Consider the following 18,729-nt stretch of genomic DNA (forward strand, 5'->3'; position numbering starts at 1 on the left):
TTCCCAGGCTACACCTCCCACCAATTAAATCAAAGTCTTCTGAGGAAGGACCCAGGTATCACTATTTTTTTAAGCCCACCTGGTGGTAGCAATGTGCTGTCAAGGTTGAGAACTCCTGCTTTGGGTACAATGCAGGGAGAGGAACTGAAATAATGACATTAATGTTGTTTCACTATGAACTCAAGAATTGTGTGCATCTTGATTCCCTCCTATATCTTCAGGACCTAACAAAGTGTCTACCAAAAATATAGTAGGTGCTCAGGAAATCATTAACGTTTTCAGTGAACTTTGGCCAACCCCCCAAAAAATAGGGTTTATCAAATCTGGTATCTACTTTGATCATTTTCACTTTGCTCTTATTTACTGAATAAGATCTCAATTCTCTACTTCTGTTTGCCAATGAAAACAAGGAAGGCAAGTAAAATAATGGGAAACCCGGTTGCAGTGACACAATTCAACTATCCTTGGGATGGATGTAAGGAAATCATCTATCTCCATATCCTTTAGAGAAGAGGCTCTTGGGGATCTAAAGACATGTCTCCTACATGACCCCACACATCTAGGTGAGAATAAAACAAAATATCTGAGTATCCAGATGCCATTCATTCATTCTGCAGATGTTTAGGAAGTACTTACATTGTGCCAAACACTGTGGTAAGCTATTGCAGACTTTCTCAATGAGGACTTTATGCTAGAATTAAACCTTAATTCTTAATTAAACCTGGGTATCTTTACATGTAATTAATTAATTTCCTTCCTATGCATACAATTTTAGTTATATATCATCGTTGGGAAAATTGAAAAAACAGTCACTGAAATAATTGTTTTGCTCTGTGGTTCAGATGACAAACTCGAGATAAGAAAGGCTGCAATTTTAGGGGATAAAATGACAAACAAAACACAGTATTTGTCTTTTAGAACAGTACTATCTAACAGAACTTTCTCAAGGATGGAATTGTTCCATATCTGTGCCATTCAACACAGTGGCCACTAGACACAGGTGGCTACTGAGCACTTGAGATGTAGCCAGTGCACCTGAGAAATTGAATTTTAAATTTTACTCAATATTAATTTAAATTGTAGTAGTCATATATGGTGAGTGGTTACCCTACAGTACAAGGCAGCTCTAGAATCTCATATTCAAATGCAGGAGACTGTCACATAAATTCTCATAATCTGGGTGATAAGCACTTATACGAAGTAAGCACAGAATGCTATGAAAGCACCTAGGTGAAGAAGCTAGTCTTAGGGGTAGTGGATGGTTGGGGTGAAGACTTCCAAGAGGAAATGCCTTCTAGGATGAGACATGAAGGACAACAGATGGAGTCTGGAAGGGGTGGTAGAGTACCAAGCAGGAGTAGGTGTGTGAGAAAACTCAGATAAGAAATGACAAAGATGTACGGTGAGAACCTGCAAAAGCAGTGGTACTTGATGAGTCCAGAGAGGAAAGTTGGGGCCAGGAAACAGGATAGGAAGGGTTTTAGATGTAATGCTATTTAAAGGGCAATGGGAAGCCAGTGAAAAGTTTGAAACTGTGGAATGATATGATCATATTTGTGCTTTAGACAGATTTCCCTGGGTGCTACTTGGCAGTGTGGAAGGGAGAAACTGGAGGCATGAGGCAGGAGTCCAGGTGATACGAGAGTTGTCTTAAATAGTTGGAGGATGGGGAGAAGTAGACACATTTAAAAACAGAAAGAAGGAAAAACCAAAAAGATTTACCTGATTGGCCATGACAGGTGGGAAAAGGAAAGACAAGGATCACACCTTGGTTTCTGACTTGAGTAAGTGATAGTGCTGCTTATTAAAGGCAACATGGGATCATTTAGAAATTGCCTCTAAATTGACATTTTCCCACCATATTAGATCATTTGCTCCTCATAGATCCTGAAACTAGCTTTGATACACACTAGTGAAAACACCCAAATTACGAGAGCACACTCTTCCAAGAAATCAACACGAGTTCACAGTTGATGCAACACCGCTTTTATTGGGGGTTCAGGGGACATATGACAAAGTCTCATAAAATGTCAACAAAGTCACATTTTGTGCTTGGCTATGCTTTAAAAAAAAACCCAAAACCTGTTTATGAGTTCACTTAATGAGAACTGTGTGAGATATGGCCAATGATCATCATTTTGAAAACAGGACGACCTGAGCCACCAGGAGGTCTAAGTGTGACAATGCCAGATATCTAAGCGGACGTTTACAACAGTCAAATATTCAGGTCCTTCAAACATCTAGATGCTTGCCCTTAAGTAGACACAGATTAATTGACTCCTTCAAGACAAAATTGCGTTTTGACCTTCTGTGTTCTCCAGCTGACCACTTTATTAATCATTACTAAATGCCAACTGAAGGCAAAGGGGCTGGTAAAGAAGAGAGAGGTTTCCTCAGTTCTGGTTTTTTATGGCTGAAGTATTCTTGAGTTAGTAACAATTAAAATAGCAAATAACCATTGATATTTTCAAAAAATATAAGGACTACTGAAACAGTCGTGTTTAAATATTCATGCAGAAGCTCTTACAAATATATACTGTCCATAAAACTGGTTAAGAAAATGCTCATTAGAAGATCTGGTTTGTTTAGGTGAACTAAGAATGCCAAATAACTTAAGAATATCATTGAAGACATTGCACACGTAACTTGGGCCATTGTGTGTTCTTTGTGGATGGACCATTGACAATTTCTGGAACTAAAGATGTCAGTTTGTAGCTAGCTAATTTTCACATTGAGGTGAAAAGCCAAAGAAGTGCAAAATTGAAGCAATCTACTAGGTACAATGCTCTCTAGTCACCCAGATAGAATGTTTTCACTGATCAAATTCAAGCTCACACTTCATTTAGACAGGGTGGAGAAGTTCAAGAGCCTCTGAGGGCGGCATGGTTTCTGGACCTAGCTCTGCTACACTTCAATGTGTGATCTTCCGTAAGTCACTCTAACTTTACGGATTTATCACATCTGTAGAAAAGGACATTGCAATAGATGACCTTTAAGTTCTCCCCACCTCCTATTTTTATTCTCAAGAAGTTGAGATTTCATGCTGACCGAAGTGAACAGTTTCATCAGAGTCTGGCCCCCTCCCAAAAAAAGGTCTAAAATGCTGATAGGCTCTATCCCCCCATTTTTTTCCATTTCTTTCATGAAAATACATTCCATCATGCAAGTTTAACCAGAAAACTGAAAAATTTGAGAAGCTAATTAAAGGAAATAGCTATTTATTTACCACAGAAAAATATCAAGGAATATAGAAGCGGTAATATTGCAACGTTGGTAGCAATATTGTGACTTAGTGTGTTAGATCATGAGCTCTGCAATCGCAGTTCTGATTGTGAACCCTGTATGTGGCAGTTTGGCAAGTTACTTAACCTCATTAAAACTCAGTTTTCTTTGTGTAAAATGGGAATAAAAAACAACACCTATTTGGCAGAGTTGTTGTGAGGCTTAAGAGAGTTAACAAAGAAAATGCTTAACATGTAGTGAGAACTCAATAAATATCCACTGTTACTAGGCTAACAGAAAAATCACAAATCTTCATATCAGTTGCTTTAATGGAAGAAATATGATTATAATTCTAGGCTACCCCTAGGGAGGGAGAGGGGAAGTGTGTGTGTGCAAAGTCTTCACCGTATATATATATCTATACATTGGCACTGAAAGTCTGGGATGCAGTACACGAGACATGTATATTCATAATTCCCTAAAACCACCACGTAGATGCTTTCCTCTCTGACTTTTCTCACAATATTGCATCCATCTAAAGGCCTCTATTTTCTCCTTCCTTTCCACTTATCTAAATCTTTAACAGCCTTTAAGATTCATTTTGTATTTTCCTCCTTTGGGAACTTTCTTCCCTAAACAGACCAGTTTGCCCAGCTTAAGGTGACTTCTGAGCTCCTTGTTTATATCTTCTGCTTTGTTTTGGTTTTGCTCTTATCAGTTGACCTGATTTGTTACTTATCTTTTCAAAAGTTTATGTGCCTCTGTCTCACTAGATTTAAACTCTTTAGAGGCACTGACCACATCTCACAGAACCTAGCTTGCCTGATAAAAAGAATGGTTGGTTGGTTGGTTGGCGTCAGCGGGATCTTGTATTTCTATGCCACAGTCTGAGTTCTCACCATTATTTTATCCTTTGGATTGCCTCCCACTATTTCGTTATTTCAAAAGAACTTTATATTCTTTAAGTCACTCTGAAGGTCAAATTCGGTGTGTGGCTAACATTCAATTTACTTCTGGCATGAACAACTTTCTATTTTAAAAATTGGTGCATTAATAAGCATATCCATTCATACTAGAAAAAAAGTTTTTAAAAAATGAATGTCACACAGAATTTAAATACAAACAGAGGAATACACATGACGAAGGGAAAGTCCTGGGCTCCTTCGAAATCCAGATGTCATTCTTAAGTGTTTCTGTTTCTTGAAAAGCTTGCCTCTTGTTCTGAGATTCTATTGGCTGAAGCTGCAGCATGTGGGTGTGTCGCTTGGCAGGAGAGGTGTCTTCAGGTGATCGCTTTCTTTGTTTCCACTTCACAGTCGGCTTGAGCGTCCATCAGGACAGCAGTCTCTGTGGTCTGTGTCCTTTCACTGGGGAGACATTCCTGAGGAGGGGGGACTATAGGACCAGCTGAAAGGACATCAACACGACTAAAAAAATAACAGAACACATCACAGAAGGTTATCACATTGACTCTTTAATACAAATAGAGGAATGTTATGATACTTTGAGAGCCATGCTATTTCTAACTATGAGTGAAATGCTGCATCACCAGAAAAACGGAGCTTGCTCATTGTTCATCTTGTTCAGGAATCAGTCAAGCAACAGCATTGCTTGAGAGTGTGTGAGAGCACCACGATCCTCGCTCTGGGAGAACGCGCTCCGTAAGAATAACTTCAGGTTTATCCAACAGGCAACTTACTGAAATAGGACACGGAGGAAAACAACAGAAGAACACAGGACATTAAGGACACATTCAACTAAAGCTAAAGACTACATGCAAAATAAAATAAGTATGGGCACATCAGTGCTTAGCAATGTAGGAGTGAACAGAGTCACTAGAATGGTTAGGAGTCGACGTCAATTCCTTGTATGTGTCTTTGTATTTCTAGTGCCTGGCTCAGAGGATGACACATGGTGTCCCCTGAAAGAAAGAATGAAAGGAACCACAAAAGGGAGGGAGGGAAAGAGGAAGGGAGGAAGGGAGGAAGGAAGGGAGGGAGGGAGGGAGAGAGGGAGGGAGAGAGGGAGGGAGGGAGGAAGGAGGGAGGGAGAAAGGGAAGAAGGAAGGGGAGGGAACAAGGGAGAGAGGGAGGAAGGAAAGGAGAAAAAGAGAGAGAGAGAGAGAAGGAAGAAAGGGAGAAAGGGAGGGGAGAGACAGAGAAAGAATGAAGGAGGAGGGAGGAAGAGAAAGCGAGAAAGAAAAGAAAGGTTTCTGAAATGTAGAAGAGGTGGAGAGGCAGAGCGTGCAGAGAGGAAAAGCTTGGGTGAGAGCGTATTCAAAGACCTGGAAGCCTGGAAGAGTGGGCTCCCTTAATTCAAGAAGAGGTTATACATGGTTTGAGGAAATGGGCAGGGCAATTTTCAGGAGGTTTTGAACACGTTAAGATTTAATTTGGGAAGGGCGGTATGTTAATGTAACGACTGTAGGCATTTGAAGGGGATATTAACATGATATAAATGCATCAAGTAGAAAGGGGAAAATGAAACTCAAAGATGTCAACCCAATGGAAATAAACCAAAGGATACTGCAAGCAATTAATGAAGGCAAAAGGACTAAAGAATATGGTCTTAAAATAGAAAGGCAGGTGCTCCACTGGGTTTCTTCTATGTTAATGTTGAAGGAAATGGGCTTAGATCTCAGATCAATAAATTCCTTCTCCCACTGTGTAGCTTTTCTCATTCTTCGCCTGTTCCTCTTTTCTGTCCCTGCCCTTCCTGAAACTTCAGTCTTCACTGTTTTAGCATCAAGGCAAAATATGTTAGTAAGTACAGCGCCTGGAGGTGGGATCAAATATAACTTTAAAGGGCAGCTGTTGGTGCAAATAGACTGCGGATTCAAGGGTCCTGAAATTGTTCTTATACCTCTATAAGAATCGCTTCAAAAATTCCCTGCTGGAGAAGAGTTTAGAGACCAACTAATCCAACCCACTTATTTTACAGACAAGGATATTTGGGCAGAGCTGTATTAATGTTTCTTTCATTCTACAAAAGTTGTTATGAATGCAGTATACTTTGCAGGTGGACCTGAAATTAACTAAAGCCTTTACTGTCAGCTTCTTCATTATGCTAGCACAATGAAGATGCATAATGAGTTAGGTACATTAAAAGGGATTTACTACCACACACCCCTCTTTCTGCACTAAACGCTTTGGACACATTGAAAATGTTGGTTCTCTTTCTAGATGGCAGGTATAATATATATATATTTCCGAAAACCGGTAAAATAACCTACTGTTAAATATTGTTAATAGATATTTTTCTGTTCTGATCAAGCATGCAATAACTGATCCTGGATGAGTAATTAAATATACATCTTACAGATTTTAGAATTTATTATTTTGTGAACATAGAATGGGAGGGTGAGGTGCTAAGCTTTTGATACATGTGTATGAGACTCATTTGTGAATCAACTAAAACGCCATTGCAGCAAGGAAGGACGTGTCACAAAATTCTTGTGTGACTCCTTTGGGTAGCTAATAATGCAAAGCTCTTGTATACATGAGCAGATGAAAAGTAAATCAACGTATTGTGTTGGTGCTGCATAGATATAGCCCATGCATAATGTCTCTGGACCCCATCAGCAAAATGAATTTTGAGGAATAAATATTATAAACATGCAAAGCACCATACTCCAGGTGTCTATTATGAGTCAAAAGTTTAACAAATCAGCTTTCTTTGGGGGCTGTGACTACTTAATTGGAACGAGTAATATCTTGTATCATCTTAACATGAGCCTCCCTTGGAATCCTCTTTGTCTCCTGAACGTATAAGCGTAAATTGGGACCCTTGCATTGCCTTGCTTGAGGTCCCTCTGTGATCTGATGGGGATGATTCTCCAAATTTATATCAGAAGCATCTCCACCCACTGAGCACATAGGAAGTGCCAAGTGCCAGGCTGACCAATCCCCTCACTGTTTCTCTGCCTGGATCGTGCCTTAATGGCTGGATCTTCAGGGGTCAGCTCCTTGGTGTGGTGGGGTCTCCAGTCCAGGAGACACCATATGGAGACACCAAAAGGGAAAGTGATATGAGTGCATAAATGACCTGAGGCAGAGTTTCAGTTATTCATCATGTGCCACGCAAAGTGGAGGAAAAAGAGAAAAGAAGTTGTTTGTTATTGTTATGATTTTGATTACTTTGATTAAATTAAGATTATTATCTCTGCCTAAGGCCATTTCCCTGGCATTTGATCTCATTATTCTAATAAAGGAAATGGATATCTTATGAATACGATTTACTGTTCTAACATTCTCCATTACTTCAAGTTGCCCGAAGTCAAGATGAAGACTAAATCAGTAAAGAACAGCAAATATTTTATGAATAATGCAAGTATCCACAATGATAACCCTTTTAGTAATCGTTAGCTTCCAACATCTAGGTCAGACACATTCATTCTTGCATGAGAACACAGAGTTCTTTACTTCTTATATTAATTAACAAGGAGTTAAAAAAAATAAAAGCTGACTTTAAAAACATTCTACTCAGGAGCCATTTCAAATGAGGAGAAATGCCCAAGGGGTGGGGGGGAAATCTCAAGTAGGCAACATGTAAAGCAACACACAACTATATGCACATTAGTATAATTACACATTGCAAATTATATCGGATGTATCTAATATCTAATTTTTTGAAAGCTGATTCCACTTGAGATTTCAATAACAGCATCAACATTTTGCAGGTGGCTCCTTCTGTATAGTATCCAAAGGGAATTATTCCTCTAATGTGCTTACAGCCCTCATGTAAAAGCTGAAGCTCTTCCTTAAAGGACCAATGAACAATGAACATTGGGAATATTACCTTGATGGATAAAGCAAGAGGGGAGGGGTCCACCAAAGATAGTGTTCAGCATATGGTTATTTATTCTGTTCCTTCTGTGCAGAGGATCCTTATTTGCTTCAAGCAATAAGAAAAAAACTTAAACAAGAGCCTCATTCGAAAATGTGGGGACGGCTCCATCCATATTCTGAGGCAATGATATGAAAAGCTAAGGGATTGATGACTTTTTAGATCAACTGCTAAAAGAGAAGTGTGCAAGAGAATGGCAGATTACACCTTGGACTGAAAGCAGAGACTGCCCTACATTCAATTCTGCTCTGTTAAAACATATGACTAATTTGTCCTAAAGACGACACAAGGTCAAAGCTCCGTTTTGAAGAACAGGCTTTTGTCCTCATCTTTCTGTATCAATCAATCAGTCATCAAATAACCAAATACATATTTGTGATCTTGGAGAATGGAGCATATTATTCAAGTTGATTGGATCCATTTTCTTGACTCCTCCTTAAAGAACTTTCTGCTAATTAACCAGGGTTACTATTGAATTATTTAATTATCTGCACTTTTGTGCAATGAAATATGTTGTCATATCACATACTTTATCACGCTGTTGCTGCTCATATTTAATGATGCCTCTATAGTTAGCAGTTTCCTTTGTTCTGCTCAGTAAGTGGTTTTAGAAAAGGGGGTGGGCGGGGAAGGAGGAGCCTTGGGGTTTGTAAAATACAATCATACAGTCCTGGTGCACATGCAAAACTTTGTGCATTTACATGAATTTCTTTTTCAAAATCAAGTTGCAATTCCATTTGGAATAAGCTAAGAGGCACATGTCGGTGACTTCAAATGCAGCCAGAGCGATATTCCTATACCTTGAACATCTCTCCAGTGTATTTCCACTGCAGTGCAGTGGTAAAACGACGACTTAATTTTTTTTTTTTTTTAATCAGCAAGGAATGTCTTTAACAAGGAAGAAGTAAATTATGATAATTACCCTGAATGGTCGGATCCTTGAGCATTACTAATTAGCATTTATTGCCTGGATTATAGAACAATACATGTGAAACCGAACTGCGATTGCTCTTTTACGTCCAAGAACTGAAAAAGGCAGTGGAGCAAGAGGCAGTATCATCAGTGGTTGAGTCAGTGGTTTTACATCTCCTCGAGAGTGTGCAGAATTCCTCGTTGTTTTTTTTTTAAATATACAAATGTGGTCCTTGATATTTATGGCCCATTCATTTTGTGTGTGAGGCACATATTTACATATGATATCATAGTCATGGGAGACTAATGAGAGGAGAAACATTTTGGCTATGATGTCATTTTGGGACAATTTTATCCATTGTGAGAGTTTAACAGTAAAGAGCGTAAAACTCGCCGTTTCATAAAAGTATGAATTTTTCTGTAGAAATTTTGACTTAAAAAGGAAACAAAGAACTCAGTTCTTAGTGACAAAAATTTTACATTCACCTCCCCACTTTCTCTTAGGAGGCCTACAGTTGAAAATAATTGAGAAAACGCAATTGGTCTCTGGTTTAAGATCCTTTTTTTCATTAGGAATTTGTAATAAATAGGATTCTGAAATTAGAAATAAGTGAGGTATTAATCAACAGACCAACATCACTCCTGTAAATAAACACCACTCACATAATTTGGCAACTGGAATTCCTAAATAACCCGGTAGGTAGGAGAGAAAGAGGGAGAATTAACCATTCATCATTCTCGCTGCAGACTCACCGTTCTCCTCCACACCCCATTATAACGAATGAAGAGGAAAAAAAAAAATCATAAAATAAAGCCGGTACTAAATACAGTCACTAGTCTTCCGAATACCTTTATGGATTCCCTACCCTGATCCTTTTTAGTTTGAAAGAATAAGTTTGGCTAAATCTGTGAGGAGATTAAACAGACTGGTGATAAAAATTAATTCTGCTGAATGAGCAAATGCATTTGGATTGCAGAGATGCAAATAAGATAATACTTTTCTTTTCCTTTGACATACCAAGCGGATTAGTTTAGAATGTTAAACTTGATTTTATTAGAATATATTAGCAGTGTTTTAATTAATACCAATCAAACATTTTCCTTCCCTGGGGCTTGATGTGCTCCTAACGCTTTCTAAATCATCTGTGCTTTATCCATCCAAAAAAAAGAAAAAGAAAAAAGAAAAAACCAACCACCAAATTACCAAAGCCTTTTGTTACATTCTTCATAATTTTACTGTATTCAACAGAAGACTGTGAGCCGTTTACCTAAAGGTGTCTTGCCCATAAAATTAGTTCCCAGGTGCTGGGTTTAAAATGAGTCCTGTTCACTTGTACAGTTGATTTTTTTTTTTTTTTTAAGGTTGAATTAGAGACTTGAAAAATAAACATCTTCTGTGTTTTTCTTTTGGGGAAAAATGTTGCAAAAGGAGTTTTGGCTGGTTCATCTTACTCTTGGCTTTATTCTCTCTAGAGCTTCCTAGAGCTGTTAAATTTCCAACTGCATTGGTTTTAAGCTGGCACTTTTTTGGAAACAGAGGCAAAAAAGGAATGAAAAAAAAAGGTGGGGCGGGGGGAATCTAGTTAAAAATACGGTGAACCAGTGTGCCCGGTGAACTGAATTGTAACTGTGTGCTGCAAGGAAGTGCTGCATTGCATTTCACTCCTGATTCCTCTCCTTTTCTCTCAAGCTTCCTGACCTCCTGTGTCCAAAAGCTCCAGTTCACTTCTTTCTCTTTTCTTTCCGCAATACACCACCCCCCCCCACCAATTTCCCCGCCTTATTTTTTTTTTTTTTATCTGCCAAGCTGGATTTGCACTTTTAAAGATCAGTATCAATAATGCCCTGCTTGTTTCGGTGGCACTCTCCCTTTAAAAGACAGCCCCCTCTAATTGATGCGTCTGGGCTAGTCTAGACTGGTAGTGATTGAACCAACCACCAATTATGTTATTCATTTCACTGAACTTCACTGATGGGCTTGGTGAGGAAGAAGGGGTGTTGAGAAATCTGCCCTTATACTGAAGCAGTTCCCTGCTGAAATACAAAATCTCGTGTGTCGTTACGCACTCCTAAATGCCTGTGTGATCAATCCTATGATAGCAACCTTAGGACATGAGCAATCCAGGTGAAAACATGTAAAAAAACCGAAAGAGTGCCTTGCAATATAAACTGTATCACTTGTATTAAATTACTATGCTGTTATCATTTAAAAATCACAGAAGAATTACATCCAGCATGCTTTTATTGATCCCTGCATACAGTTTCATAGAATAAGATGCTGCTATATTTTGACTTCAAAAAGCACCAAATGTTTGGCAAATACTTGATATGAATCAAGTGGTAATATATATCCATAAGTTAAATAGATGCCTTTCCATAATTTCCAAATGCCTATGCATGCACATCAGCTAAGATGGGGGAAAATCATTAATCCACTGTATAGAAACCAAAAGATAACTTGAAAATCAAATAGCTCTTTTCTCTGATGCATATTCAGGCTATCAAAGGCTTGAAAGTAATATTTAAACATTACAACTACTAGGAGGTTTCAACAAAAAGCACAATGCAATTGTTGCACAATTCGTTTTCTCAATTCAGTTTTCTGATACAAAATGGTTTCTTGACTACGATTTGGAGTCAATGACTAAAATGGCAATAAACACTTAAAAAAAGAAAAGCAGGAAAAGAACAGTTTCCTTAACCTTCGGCGACATATAAAACAAGGTTATAACCGACATAAAGTCTTTAAAAGAAGAAAGCATTTGAAGTCAGGGTTGACTTCGGTATTTTCCAAAAATAGAAGATAAATGTTGGCTCAAGAATACTAAAATGGTTTAAATGAAATTGTATACTGGAATTTTTCACAACAAAGAAAAGGTAAGTTACTGTTTCTCTTCTCTAACTATGAGATAGATCTAAATCACCGAGATTCTCGTGGTATCAAAAGTTACAGTTTGAGAAAACTGCAAACTGGGTAATGCTAACAATTACCTTAAGAGAAGATTATTTTAACTGTACAGTTTGGTGTTATAAATAACTTCGTTGGATTATATAAATCCTGATCAATTTTTTCCAATTTTTAAATAAAAAACAGGCATTGATAACTTCTAAATGATACAATAATTGTGTGCGTGTGCTGTTTCCTTTTATATGTTTAAAAATATATATTTCCTTTTATTTCTTTCCTTTTATATGTTTAGAAAGCACATTTCCAATCCTTATTACTTTTAAACTCATTGTGTATAACAGTTTAAAATAGATGTCAGGCAAGGAAGCTATAACCTCTCCTTTTATTTTATTTTTTAAAATCTTGCCAAGTAATACAAATTTAATCTTTGTTAACACCATAAATTCCATCCTTCTTGTAAGTCTAGCAAGAGTGGAATTTTTAGCCTACTGGTATTTTAGCTCACACTATTGGTTCGTCCCTATTTGTGTCTGTGAGTTCACTGTCCAGCCATATATGATATACATATGTGGGCACTGAATATATACTCTATCCACATGCCCATTTTAATTGGGCACAATTTTAAGATTAACTGTTGAGTTGAAAAGTTGGAGGCATGGGGCATGCTGGGACTTCGGCTGATATGTTCTGAGGTCAAGCACCAGGTTCTGAGGTGTTCTTGTTAGGCTCAGATCGTACTGCGTGTTGCTCTCAAGGAATAGACCAGGGTAGGTGAGTTCCACAAGCCTCAGGCATCAATAATAAACATGCGTACCCATCGCAGCCGACGCGCTATTATCACACAATATATACCTACTTTCACAGAAATCCAGGAGCTGCCACTTTTCTGGTCACCTGATCCCACCTAACAATGAAAACCTCAGAGGTGCACTCAAGCACTTCAGACAAACTTTCTTTTCTTTTGTTTTTGCTTCCGAGAAAAAAAAAAAGTTCCACCAAATTTCCAGGATGCAAAGGCACGGCTCGCAGCTCCCAAGAGCCTAACCCGTGGATTTAAACGGTAAACATCACAAGTTAGGGTCTCAGGGATTGAGAGGAGCGCTAAATTGTTCTTTCTTGAGACAAAACAAAGCAAAACAGGAATGACAAGCAATTTCTGCTCGAGGTTCACGACTGAAAGACAACAAACAGGTGGCAGGATATTCCCTCGCTCTCTAAGCTGCCTTCCTTCACAAAATTTGGATTCCACGTAAGTATAGTAGATACATACAAACGTACGCAGCGTCCGTGGGCGCATATACATACCTGAACATACAATCGCCAGGCTATCAGAGAAAACTCTTTGAAGCTTTGGGCAAAAGAGTTTACTAAAATGGAAAACAATATGAATAGACTCAGAAATGCCCACGTTTTCCAAACCACGGTCTACAATCAAGATTAAACGTCAAAGCTTTAATTTACAACTAGCACCAATGACGGTAAAGAAAATCCGAGGCATCTCTTCCCCCCTGGGCGAGCATGCCGCATGCAAAACCATCCAAATCAGGTTTCGAGAAGGAGAAGACCAAGCAGTAGGATTTGGAGGCTTGGAAAGTATACATACGAAGAGCGTTTGAAACTCACCCATTGGAAGTGGAGTCGGGCTGCAGCCTCCAGTAGCACCGTCCGGGCCAGGGGGGGAAATGTGAGCTGCAGGGCGCTTTGCCTGGGCGAGGTGTTTCAATAGAGGACTGAGAACTGGGCAGGGAGGGGGAGGCGGGGGCAGGAAGCGATACACCAAATCTAGAGACTGTAACTCTGTAGTTTATGCTTTGACGAGAGAGGGGGGCAAAAAAGGCGATTCGGTGGGAGTGGAAGGAGGGACTGGGACTGATCAAATTTTGAGAATATTCGGTTAAAAATTCAAAAAAAAAAATGTTTTTCGAAGAATGAGAACCCTCCCCAGGGCTGCTTTTCAAAATTTCCTCCTTCTTTCTTTAGCGTGCACTTTGCCAGTCCTGCGAAGGGCCTCCTGTGCATCAGCTGCTTGGCTGAAGCCAAGGCCAAATCACCCCGAGCCAGCACCAGGCTGTCACTTGGTCGAGGCGAGTGGGAAGGGGTGGGCGCGAGCCGGGGAGGCGCATCTCCCCCGCCCCACTCCCGCCGCGGATCCTTTGAAGCCGTTTGCCAATATTTCGGAGGAATCCGAAGCACAATTCCCCTCCATCTTCGCAGACAGCTACGGGCTCTGTACCTGATAGATCGTCGCTTCCCCGCGTCTGCCTGGAAGCTGGGCTTTCCTCTGCGGAGATGGCTCCTAGTGCCGCCTCCAAAAATGAAACGAAAGGGAGGGGAAGTGGGTGGGAAGATGACTCTTTAAAAATTTTTTTTCTTCCCCTTTTTTTCTTTCCTTCTGTTTCCTTTCCTTTCCTCCTTCTTTTTCTTCTTTTATTCCAGCCTGAGCAAGGTGGATGGATGGCTAGTCAAAGAGAATGACAAAGCAGCCCCTGCAAGGAAGGCACTGGAGGGGGCCTCGGGCACTTAGGAAAAATGCTAAATATTTTGTATATATTTCCATGTGCAACTAAAAACCGTTAAAGTTCCAGGATCTACCCCCCTCTGCCCCACCCCACCCCCCCGCCTTGCAAAACAGAATCATAGGAGCAAGACAGCTAAATTATGTCTCTTTTCCCTCTGTACAGGGTTATTCAACATCCCACCCCCCCTCCCCCCATCTTCAAGACAACTTTTTTTTCTCACCTCTGTAGGTTCTTCGCAGGCACAATCCTCTGTTCAGTTCAGGGTCTCTCCTTTTTCTCTCCCTTCCCTTTTCCTTTTCCTCTCAGAAAAGCTAGTCCGTCATCATCCTACCTAGCTTCTCTCTCTCTCTCTCTCTCTCAACCTCTCTCCCTTTTTCTTTTACTGTTAAAAACATAATAATAATGGCCCTTTCGACATAGCAGCGTGAAGTGACTGCCTTTGAGAAAGCACATTTAATCTTTACTGGCTCCCCTAGGCTTCAGTGAAGAAGGAGAAGGCAAGAAAAAAAGGGAGAGAGAGGAAAAAAAGATTGTAAGGGAGGCTGCTGACGGACAGCAAGCATCGGGCACAAATCAGCGACAAGTTGGATTTTCCTAGACCACACTGCCCCCTTTCTTCTCGGCTCTCTCCCTGGGCTCCTGGAAAGCCCGAGAGTGTCTGGTTACAGGAGGCAATGGGTCTCCTTTTGCCAACCATGGTGCGGATTCCTCGCATGCCTGCTTAAATCTCTGGCAGAGTAAGGAATCAATATCCCCCTCTAATCACCTTTAGCTCTTCTAGGGCTTCTGAGAACCCACTTCGCGCTCCTCACCGCTCCCCCGCCCTGCCAGCCTCCTCCATACAAAGCTTGCCGTCGTCCTGTCATTTCTCACTTCCTTCCATATCTTGGAGGCAAGCCTCTCTTCTAATATCCTCTCGCCCGCTCCTTCTCTCTGCTGTCGTGTGTCTCATCCCTGACTCCCAGCACCGGATGCACTAAGGCTTCTGCCTGACTACTAATGAGACCAAAAATACACCAGCAGGTCAGGGGGAAGGCCAGACACTGTATTATACAAATACAAAAAAAAATCCTCAGCCCTGCTAGACCCAGAGATCAGGTATCACATTTTCTAAAAGGGAAGAAAAAAGGGGGTGGGTGGGGAGGAGTGAAAACGAGAGACCACAGTGCAGACCTCTGCCTAATTGTTCCACATCCCATGGGCATTTAAAACACGCATGCATGTGTAAGTGCAGGTGATGTAGTTGGGGAGGCTGGGTGGGTTTTCTTTATGGACAGAAAGTCAACAATGCCCAAAGACTTCTTTGAAATCGGCATTTAGAGGGATAAAAGAGCAGTGATTCAAATCTATATTTAAAGTACGCAGACACTCTATTAAGGCATGTGATAACTACAATGCTAAAAATCTCTTTCTTTTCAGTGGCTGGGTTTTTGGGTTTTACGCGTTGACTCTGTTTGCCATGTGTACTAATTTACCACTTACATTCCCTTGGATTTGGAAATGAACTTATCAGTGACTGTAGCTCATCCTAACCCTTCGCTTCTACTGCAGACATTTTTCCTTATTCCTGAAGCATTTCTCTTCGAACGTCCATCGGTTCTATGCACACTTCATTGATCAGCCTAAAGTCCCTTGATCATGATAAGTAATCATTCAGACGACAAAAAAAAAAGTGGCACAAGAAAAAAAACGAAAGACACCCTGAATTGACCAAGGGAGCATATCCTATCATTTCTGCGGGCACACATCTTAAAAGCTCGGCTACAGGAGGATTTTGTAAAGCAGGTAGCTCTCGAAAATTAGGGTCTCTACCTATCTGTACACACAGTGGGTATACTGCCATCTTCACCCAATTTTCGAGGCTAGAATCATGCAGACAACAGGCAGTGCTGTGTTAAATATAATGCTGGGCTCTGTAAGGAGCAAGGAAGGGAGGGAGGTAGCTGAGGATGCAGGTTTCTTCCAAGTCGATGTTTTTAAAAGGTACTTTCTTTGTGCTCAACTCAGATATTGTGCTTTGTCTCTGACTGTGAGACCTGCAGAAGCACGGCTGGATGCCAAGGAAAAGGAGAAGAAAAAGCACAAACGAGAAGGAGACGCAGAGAGAAGAACAAGGGAGAGGGAGGAGAGGAGGGGAGAGGAAAGGAGAACAAATTGAGGCAAAAAGAGAAAGACCTACAATCATAGTGTTGGGTTTCCTTTAATACCTTTTTTTTCTCTTTCTCTTTATTGGGAAGGAGAAAAAGATGGTTGGCAGAGGTTGGAGACTGGGTTAGAATCTTTTTCACATTTGGCTAAAAGGGTGTTTGCACTAGACTGATGGAGAAAAAGAAACATGCTAGAATAATCATAAAGGGTGGAGCTGTCAAAAAAAAAATCTTTGACTCACTGGGTGCCTCCCTGTAACGCCAAAATGAATCATTCCTAACGAGAATCATCAATTGTCTTAGTGTCCTTGTATATGAAGTCCAGATTATGGGAATCATGGTTGTACTCATCTTCAAGAAGGAAAGGTAGACGGAGAATGACATTTCCTGAGATTCTCTGAAACCTCTAGATATTTGCAACAATGGTTCAGCATGATTTTCACACACTGAGCTAATTTGTCCCTGTCTGTATTCACTCAGGTTATCAAGATATACAAATATGTAACTTATAAAAGTTTTGCTATGAACACATCATTTTCTCTATACAACTCAGCCATGTCTTTGGAGGATACTTATTTCAAGCAGTTAACACCTGACCCCAATTTCTGTGGGTAATTAGTGAGCTAGATAACCACACAAAGTGGGTAATTATTTAGTACCCAAGGGTATGCTAGAAGTGGGTAGTGGTTTTGTTAACAAAAGCACATCTCTAATTATTGTATCTATGATGGGTGTTTCAAAAATACCAGTTACTATATCAAGTGAACCATGATAAATAAGTGAACTATTTTGCTGTCCTTAGCACATATATGTGTATGTGTGTGTGTGTGTGTGTGTGTGTGTGTGTGTGTGTGTGTATTCTGTTATGGTTAATAATATTTACTGCTCCTGTATGGGGTGTTGTGAAGATTAATTAGATAACATCTGTAAGACTCTCAGAGATGCAATGTGCTAAGGAACTTCTAAATACAGTATTATTATTGCTCTTACTACGTTGATGAATAATCCCAGGATGGGAGAAGCTGAGGGAGTAGATTTCAACTGGATTGAAAATATGCTGAGATCACAAACGTGATGAGTTTGATTACGGAGAGTGGTCTCCGACCTGACCGAGTGGAACACAGGCAGTAAGAGAAAAGAAAGGTAGATGCCATTTCATTTGGATCGGAGGAGCCAGAGTGGGAGGGGAGGAGCTGAAGGCAGGAGTCAGAGATGGGCCGGGAAGGAAGCTGAATCAGCCGGACCACACCCTCGTTCCAAAGTCTGTCTATCCATCCCTTTTGATGAGCAGCAAAATAGGCACAAAAATCCCCAAAGAAGACGTCCATGCCAGTCCTGGGACAAATTCATCACAATTACAATCAATCAGCCAACCGGTTATGTAGCATTTATTCTGGAGAAGAACCAGCAGTACAGATTATTTTCACAAATGCAGATATAGTTCCAAATATTAGCGTGTTGAGAACAGGCACACACAGATCAACTTTAGGTATCTTTAACCCGGGCTACAAACAGCAACGAAGAAGCGCTTTCTAATGCAATCGCGTTTATGAATCATCTGCAGGATAGGACATTATTAATTTCTGCAGAGAAAGAAAGAAAAATAAATAAAGAAGAAAGGAAAAGAAAAAAGAAAAACCCATTGCTTTCAGGGACCCTAAATCTGGAGCGCAATCAAGCCTTGAAAACAAACAACAACAAGAACTTACTGCTTCTTTCTCTGTAAACGTCCATCTCCTTGAGCCCGGTGTCTGGCTGAGGCAGGACAGGCAAGAGGCCTCTGGGATCCAAATCTTCAAGTAGGCTCACCACATTTTTTCTTTCAAAGCAAGGTTGTCTTGGGGATTAACCCTAGGAGTCTGGGAGATGTGAAGCATGTTGGGAGGGTGATGGGAAATATGCAAGGATATTGTATTCAGCCCAGTTTACGGTCTCTAGGGAATAGGAAAGGGAAAGGGCCCCATTAGTCGGCCAACAGGTACCACTGCTGAAATCTCTGCTTGGAGGACGGCCTCCAGGACACGTGTTTATGCTGTGATTGGAAGCCAGTGGTGTGATGAGCTCATTTTAAGAGTTTGGGAGCAGAGGGAAAATTTCTCCAGAAGCCACCCAAGCCAGGCTTCTGACCTGAAGCCCAGTATTTGTCACCCCCTCCCTGAGCTCAGAACTACAAAGG

General features: G+C 40.4%; 2 long non-coding RNA genes across 5 annotated transcripts in view; both read right to left on the minus strand.

Annotated features, from left to right (window-relative positions):
- Nucleotides 1–1,963: 1,963 nt before the first annotated feature.
- LOC103006276 (uncharacterized) lies at nucleotides 1,964–15,405 on the minus strand. 3 transcript variants are annotated; one of them, XR_009009166.1, is made up of 4 exons: nucleotides 14,627–15,405; nucleotides 13,511–14,387; nucleotides 4,772–4,920; nucleotides 1,964–4,649 (listed from the first exon to the last, which is right to left on the minus strand). It is a non-coding gene; the product is annotated as an uncharacterized LOC103006276 (long non-coding RNA). The 3 variants fall into 3 exon arrangements; XR_452377.3 differs by having other exon boundaries at nucleotides 13,511–14,345; nucleotides 14,627–15,400; XR_009009165.1 differs by having other exon boundaries at nucleotides 13,511–14,324; nucleotides 14,627–15,398.
- A 2,513-nt stretch (nucleotides 15,406–17,918) lies between these two features.
- LOC103006092 (uncharacterized) overlaps nucleotides 17,919–18,729 on the minus strand; it is a 237,520-nt gene continuing 236,709 nt past the window's right edge. Inside the window, exons 8-9 of one of the 2 annotated variants that reach the window (XR_009009168.1) lie at nucleotides 18,263–18,412; nucleotides 17,919–18,136 (exon numbers count right to left, since the gene is read on the minus strand). This is a non-coding gene — a long non-coding RNA (uncharacterized LOC103006092). Of the gene's footprint in view, nucleotides 18,137–18,262; nucleotides 18,488–18,729 lie in introns of both variants that reach the window. The other variant, XR_009009167.1, reaches the window with a different exon arrangement.

The sequence above is a fragment of the Balaenoptera acutorostrata genome, chromosome 9 (genome assembly GCF_949987535.1).
Source record: "Balaenoptera acutorostrata chromosome 9, mBalAcu1.1, whole genome shotgun sequence".
In the NCBI taxonomy this organism is placed as follows: Eukaryota; Metazoa; Chordata; class Mammalia; order Artiodactyla; family Balaenopteridae; genus Balaenoptera; species Balaenoptera acutorostrata.